This window comes from Bacillus rossius, chromosome 1 (genome assembly GCF_032445375.1).
Source record: "Bacillus rossius redtenbacheri isolate Brsri chromosome 1, Brsri_v3, whole genome shotgun sequence".
In the NCBI taxonomy this organism is placed as follows: Eukaryota; Metazoa; Arthropoda; class Insecta; order Phasmatodea; family Bacillidae; genus Bacillus; species Bacillus rossius.
The window spans coordinates 219437149-219457767 of NC_086330.1; the positions used below are offsets into that span (position 1 = coordinate 219437149).

The following is a 20619-nucleotide window of genomic DNA, read 5'->3' on the forward strand; positions in this document are numbered from 1 at the left end:
AATCATTTCATCAATGTTTTGTTATGACGTCACGTTAAACTATCGTCCGTAAACTGACATTACAGACAACCAATTTTTTTTATTTGAGACCTAATCTACCCCTTCCACCTCTTTCTGCCAAAACAACACATTTTAATATTCTACACACGGGCCTTGAAACTATAAAAGTTTTTGCTATGTGATTGTGTGTCATATGGCATTTTTTGTTTAAGAAGATAGCCATTTATGTTTTAATCTTTTTTTTTTGTGTGTGTACCGAAATGATACCCGAAATAAGAAATTCTCGTACCCGTAAGTACTCGAATTTTGAGGTAAGTGTACCCGAATTTTGTGTCCTACGCCTGGCAACACTGCAAGGGACAGAGACCTTAGCTAACGAGAGGGCCTGAACTTATGTTCGCCGATTTTGACGTCCCTCTGTGAGAGTGAAATATTTCCCTATAGGAGTCTACCGTGTGAAGAGAGAACCTAAATCTTAACTGTTTCCGAGTAATAGCTGATCGAGAAACGAGACACAATATAATCATAACTTTGCACTTGAAACCGTTAAGTCTCTGAATGTGGCCCAGTGCTTAGAGCGTCTTACTACCACCCTGGTGACTCAAGTTCAATACCACTTTTTTTGATCGATTTTTTTTAACGATAATATGAAAATTTCATGCTTATTTATTCAAAATACACAAAAAATAATAATTTACGACAGTGCGGGCTATTTGAGTATGAAATTTTACGCATTGTAATTTTTCTTCTTGTACATTATTTAAAACGAAAAGTTCTCGAAGTTGTCTGAACATCAAGTTGGTATACCTGAGGTCCCTACTTTTCTCCCTCTCCCTCATCATCCATTAAGACCCTATTGTCAAGAAGGGAGCTGCCTCGTTTCCGAGAACTAACTGGGGACCGCGGCCGGCTGCGACTTATATATCGTCTGTGCTAGTTCATACGAGCAATAAAAACTAATTTTCAATCGCGAATTTTACGAGTGTAATTTATAAAGTAATATTGTGAAGGAAAAAACTAATCAGTATGGAACAAGACCCTGGGCATTGTTCACCAGTAGCTGAGTCATTCCATGTCAAATCAACCAAGGTCACGATTTCACCTTCACCAATCTTATCCAAACTCAGAATATTCTGATAATACATGCAAAGAAAATGATTTTCAGAATTTTCTGAAATTTTGTTTTCTCTCATTACAACCTGTCATAAAAAGTCAAATTTGCAAAAATGTACATGTTGTGTAATTTTAAATTCTAATAACGTTTTTCCTAATTAAGCTAGACGACTGGGTACCATCTCATTTGAAAGGTAATGAAACAGGCTTTAATATAATTTTTTTTCAAAAAGTAGTTTTTTTTAATCCGGAAAATATTTATTTTAAATATCAATTGTTTGTCAATGAATGCTAAAACTTTCAAAATGGGATCTCATTGGGATCATATCAAAACTAAAATCTAATAAATGAGTAATATATTAACAGGTATTTTCCTACATAAATCACACACAAACACACACTGTGTATGTGTATGTAGTACAAGACAAAGTTGTTACAAAAAGAAATATTTTCAAATAACACTTGTCACTTACTGTACTTAAAGACTTCTCAGAGCTGCACATAACTGCCAAAAGCCTTTTGTTTGTATTTTCTGTCTCCGTCTTTGTCATTGTATAAACTCTTCCTGTTGCTGTTAAGGCTAAGATCCATAGTTTTGCAGCCACCAGGGAAATTATTTCTCCCATGAATATCATTGTAGGTAAACAAACGTAATAGATATAGTTTTGTAAAGAATGTTTTGAATTTTTTAAATATGATAGAAAAAAAAATCTAAAAAAAATTAATAATTTTTTATTAAGAAAGTTTTAATACTAAATATTAGGTATTTATAAAAACTGTACAAGGCTTCTGCTTTGCACACAATGCAAATGAAGTATCCTGAATATTACTAAGTTGCTTAAATGTTTACATACCGTACAGAATTTAAATTACTTGAGTTTAAATCTTGTGATTCAACCGACGCGTGTAGCTGAACCAACGAACGCATGATGTGTGAGTTCAGCATTACGCCGCTAGACGTCAGGCACAGTATTCCACGATGAGTTTAGAGTTTGCCCGCTAGATGTCCCAACTATCGCAGAGCACAAAACTGGTGTCGGTGACAGTAAAGCACGAAACCCACTGAATCGGATCGGCCCGGCACGGCACGGCACGGCGCGGCACCGACTGGAACAGAAAAATAAGTATGCATGCATTTGTACGCGAGGTAACCCACAGCATTGTCCCGGATCGGCTCGACTCAGCTCGGCTCGGCGCGGCACCATCTAGAATCGTCGGCAAAGAATAATTTCCGTTCCGCCGGCCGGCCCGACCGGCTAGTCGGGTAAAAGTAGTGCTTAGAAATGGTAATGGAAATGAACGAAGAACTATTAAATGAAGCAGTGAAGGAGTACCGTATGCTATACGATACGTCACATGTGTATTTTCATGATGCGTCTAGGCGAGAGAATGCGTGGAAAGAAATAAGCGAGAAATTTGAGAAGTGTACACATATGTAGCTACTTCTTTTTGTTCTATTATTATTATTATTATTATTATTATTATTATCATTAAATGTAGTAGTATTAATGGTATAAATGGAATGTGCATATTGATATTGGATATTTGGACACCGACAAAATGGCGCTGTAACATTTGCAGCTACTTGACTTAATTCACTGCCAAACGATTCAGGACCTTCTGTTCTTATAGTAGTTTTTCACAGAATTAACTATGAAATAACCTATTAATTAACTACAATTTGACTTTGAAATAAAACAATTAATTACAAATTCATTTTCATATAGGCAACTTTTTTAGGTTACAGCAAATTAATCAACTACCTTGGTAAAATACAAATTCGTTGCCATTTTCCTGGAAGTAAACCAATGCATATAATGTACAAATATGTGTAGTTTGTGAGCTTTTAAAGGATTTCACTATCTACATAACATTACTTTTCATATAACTTACTTACTTTAGTGTCAGTGCCAATCGCTCCTCTGGGCCAACCGATTTACGGAAGTTCAGTTCTTGTTTCCGTAGTGGTAACACGGCAACCAACTCATAAAATTTAGACACGGACATTCGAAAGTATTCCGTAAACTTCCGCTCGTCGTTTAATAACTGGGGAAATAAATGTGGTATTCGCCTAACGTTTCCCGTTTAAGGAAAATGTCGTGAACCCAAAAACCATGTTAGCGTTGTCCCACCAGCTCATTACAAGCAATTGCCACAACAATGTCTTCTTCTGAAGAGCTGTCCATAGTTAATGACGGTCGGTCCGGTCCGATTGTGTCGCTCCAGTGGGTCTCGAGAAGGTGGGGCCGATCCGATTCAGTGGGTTTCGTGCTTTAGTCGTATTTTGAAGATAGAAAGAAGCTAATCGACGAAAACTCTTCCATTTCCTTTGAACTATATTTAAAATTAGAATATATTTTTCTATTATTTCACAGGTATGATTTGACGGTACTCTGTAAAACTTTAATTGTTAACAATTTATTCTCTATTCTGGCAAAATTTATTGTGTTTATATTAATAGACCTATTGCGTGAACCAAGCGTGACCTAATATATAATATACTTTCAAAATATATTATAGCCTACATGAGAGCGGAAATGAAGTGGTTAGGAATCTGAAAGATGTACTAGCAAAACTGTGCCATACCAATGTAGCAGTTGTACGCTTACGAACGTGCAGTGTTTGCTAAAACATTTGAATTATTCGGTTTCAAAACTGCATAAATGTATTTTTCTTTATTTTACTTTTGACAGCAACACGCGTCCTCTTTCGCTCCATGGTCCGCTCTGTGAATATCAGGTCACGCAATATTTTGAATGTTATTGTAAATTTGCAATTTTAAATCTGTGATTTATGTGTAGTAAAGTAATTTTTAATTTTTATAATTTATTTTTTTTATAGTTGGTTGGTTTTGTAATAGTATATACGTTCCTTTATTTCATATAATAAACTCATCTTTTACTACTGGAATCTTTACATAATATCTCCAAACTGCAATAACTATTTATCTGCATAAGAAAGGTAATAAATCCAATATATAAAATTAACTTCTGATAGCAGTTAAAATTATATGTATCAAAATAATAAAATTCTATCATATTTACAACAGCTAGAAGCACCGAAACAGCTTCTACTGATTTTTTAAAATATATATAAAGATATCTATACAAGGCAATTGATGATAAATCACTAGAAATTTTTTGCAAAGCATCTAAGGCATTTGACGCAATTAATCAAGATATAATGTTGAGTAAAAATAATTGAATTAAACTGGGAATAGTATAAAAATACACCAATTATTATAGTATTATCTTAATGATATGAAGTGTATAGTACCCATTCAGCTCAACCTGAATGATTAGGTCCACATTGTCAATTCTGATAAACAAATATCGGGGTTGCCCAAGGAAGCATTGTCCTGTCCTATTAATTAATACGTGAATGCCGCGGAATAATCAGTAAAAATAAGTATCTTATTAGCTTTGCGGATGACTCCAACATAATTCTTAAAAAGAAAAAAAATCTAAAATGTAAAAAAGTTTGTTTCAGAGAAACGTTTTAGATACTATTTTGAAGATTTACAATAAATTTAATCAGATTATGTAGTGAATTTAGTAAGGTAGTTTAGAAATGTTCTGTTCTTTAGTCACTGTTTTTTTTTCAATCCCTTACAGTATTGGTTGGTCGTATATAGTTTTATTTGAGACAAAAGTGGTAGATAATATTTATTAAGTTTGCAGAAAATAAGAATGTATTTTATATTTTATATGGCAAGAATATTATAATAGTAGTATATAATATATAGGGGCTACTGAAACTGGCGCCGGCGCGTGGATTGTGATTGTCGGTCAGCCATCTTGGATTTGTGACGTCACGGCGGCCATTTTTGACTCAAAATTCCTCAAAATGACTCAAAATCCCGTTTTAAGAAAAAAATTCCCGTTTTCGAGGGAAAAATTCCCGTTTCGAGGGAAAATTTCCCGATTTAATTTAAAAAAAAATTAAAATTCGACTCTTCCTAAAAGCGGCTTAAGAGTCCTGAAGACAAGCCATTCGTAAGCCACTTTCAGCAATTAGACCTTGACCTTGACCGTTGCAATTTTCGTTACGCCCGCCATCTTGAAAATCCGCAATTTTTATGTTAGAAAATCGGGAAATTTTTTAAAAATCATTAAAAAAATTATTTAATCGAATAAATAATAAAAATCTTAAAAACCACTGTTGCAGTTATCGTTACGGTCGCCATCTTGGATTATATAAATGTTGCATATTTCGTTACACCAGCCATCTTGGTTGAGTACCATGTCATTCTTACACTTTACGTTACGACCACCATATTGGATCCTATTAATGTTGCAATTATCGTTATGGTCGCCATCTTGAAATTTAGACGCCATCTTGGAAATCCGTAATTTTTATGTTAGAAAATCGGGAAAAATTCCAAAATTCATCAAAAAATTAACTTAATAGAATTCTGATTGATTATATCGATTCCCGTCCTTGGTTCGAAACCGGTGAGGGCAAAAAAAAATCAGATCCTTCCTCCACAGAAGCAACCTTCAGACTGACCTACCACCACCAATAACAAGGTATTTACCATCAGCTGGTATGACGTCATGTCCGCCATCTTGTCTTTGTCCGCTGGAGGCAACCATCTTGTTTTCGTCTGCTAGAGTGTGCTGGAGACATGTTAGTATAATGTTCTGTTCACCATAACTTTGACCTTGACCTTTGAACTTGACCGATAACTTTGACCTTGAAATATGACCTTGATCTTGAACTTTAACCTTGAAATTTGACTTTGACCTTGAAATTTGACCTTGACCTTAAAATTTGCATTTGACCTTGAAATTTGACTTAGTCCTTGTCGACCATCATGGATCCGTCATTTTATGTTTGTACATGCTACCAGGAGCTACCACCTGCTGGAGTACTCCATCTTGTGTGTGTACTCGTATTATAGAGTACATTTCCATCTGGATTATTTTATTTTAACCCGCTACAGTGCAGTAATCATTTATTACCGAGGTGCCCCCGCCATCTTGAAATTCGGCCGCCATCTTGAAATCATGTAATAATGTAGCTAGTAAAGCGAGAAAAAAATCCAAAATTCATCAAAAAAATCACTCATTAATTTACATATTGATTCAATCGATTCCCGTCCTTGGTTCGATACTCGATCGATGCAATAATGTTTAATTTTATGTAAAAAATAACTTCAATAAACCATGTTCAACGTTCTTAAAGAGACTTTAAATCCTCTACTACATTCATCCTATCAAACATCAAGACCAACATATTGGTAATTCATAATTTTAATGCTAGAGATTCGGGAAAAAGTTCAAAATACATTAAATAAATTTGTAATCAATATACTGATTGATTAGATCGACAAAGGTCCTTGGTTCGATCCCTGGCCGATACAAAACAACTTTAATTTTAAAAAAGTACCAGAAAAGTGTAAGGTTCGAGAAATAAAACACCACAGTCTTTTACAAACATAATAATTATTACACAATTTCTATCCTTCAGAATCACTTGCGAAAGCCAGCAATCTTATAAACATTTAGCCCTGCATAGACGTGCAACGACTACTTCTTAGCTCCAACAGCTCCAAATGCTCCAACAGCTCCAACAGCTTCAAATGCTCCAAACGGCCTCCAAATGCTTGACAGCTCCAAATGACTCCAAATGCTCCAAACGGCCTCCAAATGCTTGACAGCACCAAATGGCTCCAACAGCTCCAAATGCTCCAAACGACTCCAACAGCTCCAAATGGCTCCAAATGCTCCAAACGGCCTCCAAATGCTTGACAACTCCAAATGACTCCAACAGCTCCAAATGCTCCAAATGCTCCAAATGCTCCAAATGTCTCCAACAGCACCAAATGCTCCAAATGCTTGAAAGCTCCAAATGCTCCAAATGCTTGACAGCTCCAAATGCTCCAAATGCTTGACAGCTCCAAATGGCTCCATCAGCTCCAAATGCTCCAAATGACTCCAACAGCTCCAAATGACTCCAACAGCTCCAAATGGCTCCAACAGCTCCAAATGACTCCAACAGCTCCAAATGGCTCCAACAGCTCCAAATGCTCCAAATGACTCCAACAGCTCCAAATGCTCCAAAAGGCTCCAACAGCTCCAAATGCTCCAAATGACTCCAAAAGGCTCCAAATGCTCAAAAGGCTCCAATTGCTCCAACAGCCTCCAAATGATTAAGACAGCTCCAAATGGCTCCAACAGCTCCAAATGGCTCCAAATGCTCAAAATGCTCCAAAAGGCTCCAAATGCTACAACAGCCTCCAAAGGCTCCAAATGCTCCAAATGACTCCACTCCAACAGCTCCAAAAGCTTCAAAAGGATCCAAATGCTCCAACAGCTCCATCTTCAATTGGTTCCAACTGATTACAATTACTTTTCTTATCGAACTTGGCATGATTACTGACATGACTTTATTAGTATACATTTTGACTGGCAGTGGTAACGTTTTTTACACCTTTAAGTTATAAGTTTTATTTATAAATCAGATTTCGATAAATGGTAGCTTCCATCTGGAAAGAAAATATATTAATTTATCTTCAAGTTTATACACATACATTTATTTTAAGCCATTATTGTATGTAGCCAGCTTCCCCCAGTTCTTTGAGTATGAAGGATATTTCTTTAATGTTCGAATAGTTTCCTGCACAAAGAGATCCATGTAGTAGTCGTAGCCTGTCAACCAATATGTTAGGATCTTCCCATGAGGTTTAATCAATCTCTTCTGCTGCGTTCATCATCCTTGCATGTTTATAATAAATATTATTATCTCTGGTGTCTATCGTTTTAACACCAACCACAAGGTCACTTTCGTCATCTTGCCAGTGATTATCACAAGCTTGATCAGGATAATTTATTTTATTACGACGTTTCCATCGTTTTGGTCTCAAGCCACCATCACAGTCTTCGCTCTTGCTTGCTTTTGGTGCTTCAGCACAGTACTCAATCATGTCAGCCTTAGATGTGTCAGCACAGTCTTCGTTCATGCCAGCTTCTGATGTGTCACCACAGTCTTCTATCATGTCAGCATCTCAAACTTGATCAGGATAATTTATTTTATTACGTCGTTTCCATCGTTTTGGTCTCAGACCGCCATCACAGTCTTCGATCTTGCCTGCTTTAGGTGCTTCAGTACAGTACTCAATCATGTCAGCCTCAGATGTGTCACCACAATCTTCAATCATGCCCGCTTCAGATGATTCATCAAAGTCTTCGACTTTGTAAGCTTCAGATGGTTCTCCATCTTTCTCATTTTCATGGAGACGACTAGATATTGGAGTAAATATCTTTTCATTTCTAATGTGGTTACAACTTCCTTCGTTTGTTTTAAATTTTAAATTATTATCTTGATCCAGATCAGTAATTTTAGCATTAGCTTTTTCGCCTTCGATCCTCTTCCACGATGTTGTAGCCCAGTCTTCGTTATCTTTATTCATCTTAATTGTACAGGTCTTGTAATGTCTATCCAAGTAATATCTTCTACCAAAGGATTTCTGACACTGACTGCAATGAAATGGTTTTTGACAAGGACCCAAATTACACTCGCTTCTTTCATGTCGTTTAGCATTCTTTCTCAAGGTAAATACCTTGCTACAGTATCTACAGTGATGACGTTTTGATACAGCAACAAATCCCGTTTCAGGATTCATATTAGTTACTGAGACTAATGCCAGATGCAAACTAAGAGTTTTAATCTATATATATTACTTAAATATAATTTTTTAATTATTTCATCAGCGAGAATTAATTTATCTCATTCAAAGGTACTTGTTGCAAGTAGTTCTGCTTTTCAACAACAGATGTCGCCACATGTTACTTGCAGGTAAATAATATTTAGTTCTTTTATGCGGGATGCCTGATGCTCACTAACGATCGCAAAAGAAGGATGGCTTCGCTAGACTCCAAGGAGAAGGAAGTTCGTCCATCCTGTTAGTGCTTCTTAGATTTCTCAGAGATTATTTGACTGAGTAATGATATATATATATTTTTTTAATTTCCACCTGATAAAAATATTACAAGTGCTGATTTATTGGCAGAATTTCAATAATTAAATGCAGCCTTGAATAAAAAATGACATGACTCATTAAGTAAAAAATTCTTCATGCAGAGATCAATTCCTCATCAGTAACCAGAAGCACTCGGAGAAAACCATCAGATGTCTAGTCAGGAATAATCAGAAGCACCCAGAGAAAACCATCAAAATATTGTCAAGAATAATCAGGAGCACACGGAGAAAACTACCATAATATTGTCAAGAATAATCAGGAGCACACGGAGAAATCAACCATAATACTGTCAAGAATAAACGGGAGCACACGGAGAAAACCACCATAATATTGACAAGAATAATCAGGAGCACACGGAGAAAACCGCCACATGTTTTCATTGATATCATAAAATATCAGGAAAATAGTAAAAATAAATTAATAAAAAATTAAAAATAAAAAAAAAATACATAAATATATTCTGCTAGCTTGTGAACTTCTCATTGTTGAATAAAGATAGAGCTCTAGTACAAGCCAGAATTTTATGTATTTTTTTATTTTTTCCTGAAATTTTATGATATCAAAGAAAACTTGTGGCGGTTTTCTCCGTGTGCTCCTGATTATTCTTGTCAATATTATGGTGGTTTTCTCCGTGTGCTCCCGTTTATTCTTGACAGTATTATGGTTGATTTCTCCGTGTGCTCCTGATTATTCCTGACTAGACATCTGATGGTTTTCTCCGAGTGCTTCTGGTTACTGATGAGGAATTGATCTCTGCATGAAGAATTTTTTACTTAATGAGTCATGTCATTTTTTATTCAAGGTTGCATTTAATTATTGAAATTCTGCCAATAAATCAGCACTTGTGATATTTTTATCAGGTGGAAATTAAAAAATATATATATATCATTACTCAGTCAAATAATCTCTGAGAAATCTAAGAAGCACTAACAGGATGGACGAACTTCCTTCTCCTTGGAGTCTAGCGAAGCCATCCTTCTTTTGCGATCGTTAGTGAGCATCAGGCATCCCGCATAAAAGAACTAAATATTATTTACCTGCAAGTAACATGTGGCGACATCTGTTGTTGAAAAGCAGAACTACTTGCAACAAGTACCTTTGAATGAGATAAATTAATTCTCGCTGATGAAATAATTAAAAAAATATATTTAAGTAATATATATAGATTAAAACTCTTAGTTTGCATCTGGCATTAGTCTCAGTAACTAATATGAATCCTGAAACGGGATTTGTTGCTGTATCAAAACGTCATCACTGTAGATACTGTAGCAAGGTGTTTACCTTGAGAAAGAATGCTAAACGACATGAAAGAAGCGAGTGTAATTTGGGTCCTTGTCAAAAACCATTTCATTGCAGTCAGTGTCAGAAATCCTTTGGTAGAAGATATTACTTGGATAGACATTACAAGACCTGTACAATTAAGATGAATAAAGATAACGAAGACTGGGCTACAACATCGTGGAAGAGGAACGAAGGCGAAAAAGCTAATGCTAAAATTACTGATCTGGATCAAGACAATAATTTAAAATTTAAAACAAACGAAGGAAGTTGTAACCACATTAGAAATGAAAAGATATTTACTTCAATATCTAGTCGTCTCCATGAAAATGAGAAAGATGGAGAACCATCTGAAGCTTACAAAGTCGAAGACTTTGATGAATCATCTGAAGCGGGCATGATTGAAGATTGTGGTGACACATCTGAGGCTGACATGATTGAGTACTGTACTGAAGCACCTAAAGCAGGCAAGATCGAAGACTGTGATGGCGGTCTGAGACCAAAACGATGGAAACGACGTAATAAAATAAATTATCCTGATCAAGTTTGTGATGCTGACATGATTGAAGACTGTGGTGACACATCAGAAGCTGGCATGAACGAAGACTGTGCTGACACATCTAAGGCTGACATGATTGAGTACTGTGCTGAAGCACCAAAAGCAAGCAAGAGCGAAGACTGTGATGGTGGCTTGAGACCAAAACGATGGAAACGTCGTAATAAAATAAATTATCCTGATCAAGCTTGTGATAATCACTGGCAAGATGACGAAAGTGACCTTGTGGTTGGTGTTAAAACGATAGACACCAGAGATAATAATATTTATTATAAACATGCAAGGATGATGAACGCAGCAGAAGAGATTGATTAAACCTCATGGGAAGATCCTAACATATTGGTTGACAGGCTACGACTACTACATGGATCTCTTTGTGCAGGAAACTATTCGAACATTAAAGAAATATCCTTCATACTCAAAGAACTGAGGGAAGCTGGCTACATACAATAATGGCTTAAAATAAATGTATGTGTATAAACTTGAAGATAAATTAATATATTTTCTTTCCAGATGGAAGCTACCATTTATCGAAATCTGATTTATAAATAAAACTTATAACTTAAAGGTGTAAAAAACGTTACCACTGCCAGTCAAATTGTATACTAATAAAGTCATGTCAGTAATCATGCCAAGTTCGATAAGAAAAGTAATTGGAATCAGTTGGAACCAATTGAAGATGGAGCTTTTGGAGCATTTGGATCCTTTTGAAGCTTTTGGAGCTGTTGGAGTCATTTGGAGCATTTGGAGCCTTTGGAGGCTGTTGTAGAATTTGGAGCCTTTTGGAGCATTTTGAGCATTTGGAGCCATTTGGAGCTGTTGGAGCCATTTGGAGGCTGTTGGAGCAATTGGAGCCTTTTGAGCATTTGGAGCCTTTTGGAGTCATTTGGAGCATTTGGAGCTGTTGGAGCCTTTTGGAGCATTTGGAGCTGTTGGAGTCATTTGGAGCATTTGGAGCTGTTGGAGCCATTTGGAGCTGTTGGAGTCATTTGGAGCTGATGGAGCCATTTGGAGCTGTCAAGCATTTGGAGCATTTGGAGCTGTCAAGCATTTGGAGTATTTGGAGCTTTCAAGCATTTGGAGCATTTGGAGCTGTTGGAGACATTTGGAGCTGTTGGAGTCATTTGGAGCATTTGGAGCTGTTGGAGTCATTTGGAGCTGTCAAGCATTTGGAGGCCGTTTGGAGCATTTGAAGCTGTTGGAGCTGTTGGAGCATTTGGAGCTGTTGGAGCTAAGAAGTAGTCGTTGCACGTCTATGCAGGGCTAAATGTTTATAAGATTGCTGGCTTTCGCAAGTGATTCTGAAGGATAGAAATTGTGTAATAATTATTATGTTTGTAAAAGACTGTGGTGTTTTATTTCTCGAACCTTACACTTTTCTGGTACTTTTTTAAAATTAAAGTTGTTCTGTATCGGCCAGGGATCGAACCAAGGACCTTAGTCGATCTAATCAATCAGTATATTGATTACAAATTATTTAATGAATTTTGAACTTTTTCCCGAATCTCTAGCATTAAAATTATGAATTACCAATATGTTGGTCTTGATGTTTGATAGGATGAATGTAGTAGAGGATTTAAAGTCTCTTTAAGAACGTTGAACATGGTTTATTGAAGTTATTTTTTACATAAAATTAAACATTATTGCATCGATCGAGTATCGAACCAAGGACGGGAATCGATTGAATCAATATGTAAATTAATGAGTGATTTTTTTGATGAATTTTGGATTTTTTTTCTCGCTTTACTAGCTACATTATTACATGATTTCAAGATGGCGGCCGAATTTCAAGATGGCGGGGGCACCTCGGTAATAAATGATTACTGCACTGTAGCGGGTTAGAATAAAATAATCCAGATGGAAATGTACTCTATAATACGAGTACACACACAAGATGGAGTACTCCAGCAGGTGGTAGCTCCTGGTAGCATGTACTAAACATAAAATGACGGATCCATGATGGTCGACAAGGACAAAGTCAAATTTCAAGGTCAAATGAAAATTTTAAGGTCAAGGTCAAATTTCAAGGTCAAGGTCAAATGTCAAGGTCCAAGGTCAAGGTCATATTTCAAGGTCAAGGTCAAAGATCACGGTCAAGTTCAAAGGTCAAGGTCAAAGTTATGGTGAACAGAACATTATACTAACATGTCTCCAGCACACTCTAGCAGACGAAAACAAGATGGTTGCCTCCAGCGGACAAAGACAAGATGGCGGACATGACATCATACCAGCTGATGGTAAATACCTTGTTATTGGTGGTGGTAGGTCAGTCTGAAGGTTGCTTCTGTGGAGGAAGGATCTGATTTTTTTTTGCCCTCACCGGTTTCGAACCAAGGACGGGAATCGATATAATCAATCAGAATTCTATTAAGTTAATTTTTTGATGAATTTTGGAATTTTTCCCGATTTTCTAACATAAAAATTACGGATTTCCAAGATGGCGTCTAAATTTCAAGATTGCGACTAAATTTCAAGATGGCGACCATAACGATAATTGCAAAATTAATAGGATCCAATATGGTGGTCGTAACGTAAAGTGTAAGAATGACATGGTACTCAACCAAGATGGCTGGTGTAACGAAATATGCAACATTTATATAATCCAAGATGGCGACCGTAACGATAACTGCAACAGTGGTTTTTAAGATTTTTATTATTTATTCGATTAAATAATTTTTTTAATTATTTTTAAAAAATTTCCCGATTTTCTAACATAAAAATTGCGGATTTTCAAGATGGCGGGCGTAACGAAAATTGCAACGGTCAAGGTCAAGGTCTAATTGCTGAAAGTGGCTTACGAATGGTTCGTCTTCAGGACTCTTAAGCCGCTTTTAGGAAGAGTCGATTTTTAAATTTTTTAAAATTAAATCGGGAAATTTTCCCTCGAAACGGGAATTTTTCCCTCGAAAACGGGAATTTTTTTCTTAAAACGGGATATTTTGAGGAATTTTGAGTCAAAAATGGCCGCCGTGACGTCACAAATCCAAGATGGCTGACCGACAATCACAATCCACGCGCCGGCGCCTGTTTCAGTAGCCCCTATTATATTGTTACGATTTACCTGCGGGTTCGTAAAGGATAGCCCAATTAATAGATTTTATTTCACACACACAGTTTTATTTATTACCACTACTTGTCACTTACAATTAATCTTCTAAGATGGCAAATAATTAACTACACTTAAAGAAATGTCTATTCTCCAGTCACTCGTTCCACACACCTCGCTGGGCCGCACCTCTGGCGCATCTCTCGCCGCAGCACCCCTCGTGGGTCTCCGCCGCGGGACTCCGTCGCCGCACTCCGCCGCCGCCGTCACACCCTTCGCCGAGATCCCACACGACGACTCGCTCGCAACTTCACTCGGGACTCCGCCGCGCCCGCGACTCTATCGCCCGGAAACTCCCGACTCCACTGAACTCACTCACTCCCTGCCCTGGAACCTTCGTCCAAGGACTTCGCCACTCTGCCGCACCCGCGGCACTATCGCCCGGAAACTCCGCTGCAGGAGAACTCCCGACTCCACTCACTCACTCAGACTCTCTGCCCTGGAACCTTCGTCCAAGGACTTCGCCACTCTGCCGCACCCGCGGCACTATCGCCCGGAAACTCCGCTGCGGGAGAACTCCCCACTCAACTCCTTACTCAGACTCTCTGCCCTGGAACCTTCGTCCAAGGACTTCGCCACTCTGCCGCACCCGCGGCACTATCGCCCGGAAACTTCGCCGCGGGAGAACTCCCCACTGAACTCCTTACTGACTCGAAGGTCGGCCCAACCTCCTTAAATATCCCTTGGGTTCCCGTCCAGAACAATCGGGCATGTCTCCGAGATATCGCGCGACCTTCGTCGTCGAAATGCCCAGAAACGCGTCGTGAGTCCTCGAAGGACGCGGCGGCTGCTCAAAGAACGCCGATAAAGGCGTCTGAGTCATTTTATTCCGCAGTGCGGCCTCTTTTAAGTAACCCGATCTGAGGCAGGTGCGCGCTGCGACGGTCAGGATGTAGCGAGATAGTATGACACGAGATACCAGGGAGAGGATGCAGGTGGAAGGGGGCGCAGACAGGCCGAGTACACGTCACAGAGCCTAAAATTTTTCAGCCTAAAATTAGGCTGGATGTATTTTAGGCTGAGTGACTGTAGGCTGAGTGACTATAGGCTATGTTACTTTAGGCTGGATGTATTTTAGGCTGAATGACTTTAGGCTGTACGACTTTAGGCTGAGTGACTTTAGGCTGAACGATTTTAGGCTGAGTGACTTTAGGCTGAGCGATTTTATGCTGAATGACTTTAGGCAGAACGAAATTCTGATCTTGGCTGTTAACGTATGTGAGCGGTTGTATTTTTAGGCTGAACGATTTTAGGCTGAATAAATTTAGGCTGAGTGACGGTTCTGATACGCAATGGCATAAAAGTTTAAGTTTTGTGCGCTTCGCATCTCATGTAGTAACATATTTTATTCCTAGGTGGCAGCACTGATACGATATATCGTAGAGGACGGTAGTGTCAGATTTCACCTGAAGATGGTGCCATGAGCACTACATTTTCGACCTTTTCATTCAGCGGCAATAACAGCTAAAGCCACAGAAATTAAACTTAAATGTATAATGAATTGGCAAGGCGAACACAACAAATATGTTGCAAATACTAAAAAGAATAATAGTAGTAATACGTTGAGAATTGCCATAGCATTATGAAAATGTAATAATAATATACAAAACATTTCACTTAATTGGTAAAGGTCGATTCTAAATGAATGTGTGCATTAATTACAAAAATAATCTATTACCTATTTTTAATAAATAAAAAAAACATTTTGGCAGGTCAGTTATTTGTAGACTCAGTGCTATTTTGTGCCAAAAAATTAAAACCATACTGAACGGCTTGAAATTGTGTTAACAGACACATTTAGAATAAATTGTGGACGTTATATCCACCACGCTACCATTTGACACTGGCGTCCTTTTCTTTCTTAATATGTTTTGTATGTGTACCTATAATTCAAAGTTTTGTAATTATTCTATGACATGTTTAACAAAAATTTTTCTTGAAGAATTGCACTAATAAGTTTTAGGGTTCGCATTGGTATATTGTAGGAAGATGTAACTTTCTTGCGACGCGATATGTGTGTCATATTACAATAATATTAAATTCTTTTGAATAATTGTGAAGTGTGTGCATTTTGCATGGTTTTTTGCAGTTCAAGTTCAACAATGTCAGAAAATTTGTTATCTGTGAGATTTTTTGAGTACACGTCACTGAGCGTCAGCCTAAGAATACAACTTAAGACGGTACAATAATCACTGCAATACGAAATAATTAGCAACTAGACAAATTTAATAATAAATTTAATAAGTCTTGTGGCAAGAAAATTCAATAACAATGTTTTTGTCACCATATCACATAATGTGAAAATAAAATAATGAAAGACTTTACGTCCAAGGAATGAACATTGGCTATCATAAACCACACATATAACAGACACAATTACCATTAAAATTGCATAGCTTTGTAGAGCTTTACAATAAATTCTTCACTAGGACTTTTACTTTTGTGAATAGTACTTGAATTATTCCCTGGGTAAATCAGTAAATAGATCAACTGAAATTCATTTCTCGGGACCTCTGGGCTAGTACATTTTAAGATATATTCGATTATACGTCAAGCACGAATTCAAGAATACCAGTAACGTTTGAGCGATGACGTGAATTAAACTCACATATTTTAGTACAAAATACACTTCCGAAAAGTATGGGTCGACAATTTGATTAAACGAATTTTCCATGACTCTGTCGTAGGCTTCTCTTGTGGTGACGCTTGATATCGTGCACTAAAGAAACTATTTAAAACTGAATTTTAAACCAATTAACACTGTATTTTTACCTCAAACTGTAGAAAACTTGTTTACTGCCAAAACTATGCTGATAATAGAAGATTAAGGGCCGAATTTATAAACGACATTCGAATGACTGCCGGGCTGTCACCCACCCAGCGGCTTACCGGCGGCAATCCACCCTTTCCTAGTTATAAACATCTGCCATTTGACCGCCCGAAGAATGAGAGTTGGATGGCTCTTCACCTTGAAATGTGGCAACGTTGCTGTGAATTTTTGTGTTTTAAATACTTTCGAACCACACTTTTTCGATATTTTGGAAAACGCCTTCGAAAATCATTTGCATTTAGCTTGTTATTGTTTTTGACTGTGAGCTAGGTGGCTCGAAAGTCGGAAAATAGTTTTAAGGTTATAAAATGTAAATACTAGAGTATTTGTTAAACATACTGTCATTTTGAAGAAATAATGCTATTTACTTGAATATAAATAAGCGCGACGTGACGGAATACAAGAAACTTGAGGCAATTTGAATTAAGAAATTTAAACATGTAAAAAGGTTAGGGTGCATTAGGATTTGTCATATTTCTACAAATTGCTTTCGTCCTATTATATATGTCCTAAAAAAAATTTAATTCAACAACACATATACAATAAAATTGTAGTTTGGATAATAAAATATTATGGTACACAGTCAAATGACTTACTCAACTCACGCATATTTGCTTGGATAAAGTTGTTAGTGTTAAATGAATTTAAAACCATGTTGACTAGAGATCTAATAGCAGTTGTATCTTTACCTGTTCTAAAACAAAATTGATTTTCTGATCTTTAAGATGGGGAGGGAAAATAAAAAAACTACTACCCTGCGTTTTTTTTTTTCCAGCAAAAACCAAGCATAGTGGCAATGTCAGTTCAGAGTGTATCAGAAAATATTATCCATAGGCCACTCACAGTACAAAGCTCTGTTAAGTCTGAACGTGCCATTAGCACAAACAACTACACAACTTAGGTCAACTACTCCATAAAGAATTGTAGTTCAACTTATGGTTGCATGTTGGAAATCTTGCACAGTAGACCTAAAATTAAAAAAAAAAAAAAAAAAAAAACGTGCGTTCTATCATCTGTAGCACCAAAACTAAGCAATAATGTCAGTAGGTAGTGTACATAATAACCTAGTTACAGTAACGGGGTAGGATGGTTTAGGAGAGGATTGGATCCTCCCAATAAAGTGTGATTCATTAACCTTTCCTAATAATTTTTCTTGTACCATTTTTGTTTTGTCCTACTGAGCGAAAGTGGCATTTGGAAAATGATGGTTTTTATATTAGTCATGTATTTAATCACATGGTTGTTGTATTCGAGTTTTGCAAACACTGCTGATTTGCAAAACACCACCAAGAAAAAATCACATCCATTGTACAATTACTTGCTCGTTACCACAATTATATTAATCGCAGTTTGACTGTCTCCAAGTTGGGTTAGCCACTCTATAATTGTACTCTGTAATTAAATCATCTGATCATGTGTTATACCTATCATATATGTATAACTTCTATGACTAGTCTGTATATAATTACTATTATTTCATGAATGAATTGTAGTTGCTATAGGTAATAGGACAACTATTATTATTATTTTTATACGGGCGCCACACTTTAATATTACTATATTACTCATAAATATTTCCACTGCTATAAGTGGTTTTTCAATTGCGGCTTATGCCCAATGTTACCCATTTCAAATGTTAATACAACTGAAAATTATCACTTTTATTTATTAAAATTATGAATAACTATAAACACAATAACATTAAAGCTTAGTTTGACACACATAAGGTGATTAACACTGGGAAACAAGGTTGCTTACACATAACTCATATAAAATAAAATAAAATATAAGTTATCTACACAGTTATGTTGGGCACAACCGAAAGCAAAAGTTCATTTATGGTAAATAATAATACTTAAAGTGAATTAAAAATCAACTAACTCAGTTCCCTCGGATCCCACAAGAATCTTTAAGTCGAGACTACTGGGTGAAAGTTAAGATAATTATGTTGTGCCATGACGAAAACCAGAGGCATTAACAGGAACAATCAGTTACTAGGCCGAAACAGTTAATATAAGGGGTTCGCGGAACACAAAACTTCAGGCCTAAATACATTAAACTTTCGTACCTTATATTTCCATAGATAAAGGTAGCCCCGGTAATTAAATATTACCGTAACATTCGCCCCGGCTCAGGGGCGCAACAGCTCACTTATTCAGTGAAATATCTGCTGAAAATATAGCTGAATTCCGCGTCGGAAATTCCCGACGCGGCCACACACACCAGCCACAAAAATGGCACAAAAAACCTTCCTCTTCATTATTCTCTCCAAAATTATATCGTCAAAATTCCAACAATGCCTAAATTTTCCATTTTAAAGGTCCACCGATCCATAGACCAATCACCTTCTCTTAATCACGTATCTTTTTCAAACATTAGAAAATTTTGTCAAAACATAGAGACATTGCTACTGCTCTGAGCAATAAACAAAACAAACTCTAGAGATTATTACAATTGAGAGACATATAAATTTGACATAAATAAAATTACGTGAATTAAAGTAAACAAACACTGAAAAATATAAATAAACAATTTAAACTAAAGTTTCAGTGTTCTGTGATACTTAGTATTATCACACCATGTTATATGGTTTTGTGAAAGTAGGATTAACATCTTCTTTTAAAGATTGTACTCTGATGTTAGGTTTTGTTTACAAATACCGATACACACATTTATACAAACTGTACGACTATTTAAATTTATCACGTAGCAGTAATCAAACGGGTCTGCCATGTCCCAAAAGTATCTTTTTCGTACCAGCAATTATTCCGTTTACTCGATTTGTTTGTATAAGCTGAAAACATTTTGCATATGCCACCTAAACTCATCAGATATGTTGCCATTTTCACAAATAGAGATGTCGGATGTCCGCTGGAGGACCGCTGGCAGAGCGCCAGACCTCATCCACCCTGGAGTGGAGGTCGGTTGTTCGCCGGCGGTCAACCGACCTCCGGAAGAGGACTATAATCTACGAAACCATCGATTGCGCTGGAGGGCAGTTGGTTTGGTTGTCATTCGAATGACGTTTATAATTACGGCCCTAAGTTTCTAAACTATTAATTAGGATGAATTGAGACATGACTACGCCTCAGTCACGTCTTCATCGGACAAGGTTCGAATCAGCAGCACGGAATTTTTGCTAACAAAGCCAAAATCTCATTTAAACTGTGCACCAAAGATATAAAAATATAGGTGACACTCAGTAAGGAAATATTTCACAAAGCAGTAATAATTCAACTGGGATAGTAATATGAGAATGTTCTAGCATAGAGAAAAACAAATAAAATATTAAATGAAATAAATAGCGTTATTTTAAAGAAATAAATCAATTAATAATTCTTAAAATAAACAAACAAAAATATGTTAATATTGGTCAGTGGGTAATTAGGCTATAAGTAAATAAACAAAATCTTAAACAGATAATTTTAACTAGACAAATATCAATATTACTAAACCGGATAAATAAACAACTTCTGTGAATTGATTCTTTCACAATAATTTAATTGAGTAGCATAAGTTTTAACACTACATATAGCACTTGAAGTGCATGATTATATGCCATTTGTGGTACATACAGAGATAGTCGAATAAGATAGTATCAAATCAAGATTTCCAAACTGACATGTTTTCCCCCGGAAAATTAACATATTATGGCAAAGATGATGAACATATAAATCTTTTTTTAAGTGTTGGTTTATGAAACTATAGCGTTTGCACATTAAGTAGAGTACTAATCAGTTATGAAGAAGCTG

At 36.6% G+C, this 20619-nt stretch overlaps 1 protein-coding gene across 6 annotated transcripts in view; it reads left to right on the forward strand.

Moving 5' to 3' along the window:
• LOC134527297 (homeobox protein extradenticle) overlaps positions 1 to 20619 on the forward strand; it is a 700568-nt gene that overhangs the window by 386320 nt on the left and 293629 nt on the right. The window lies entirely within an intron of this gene.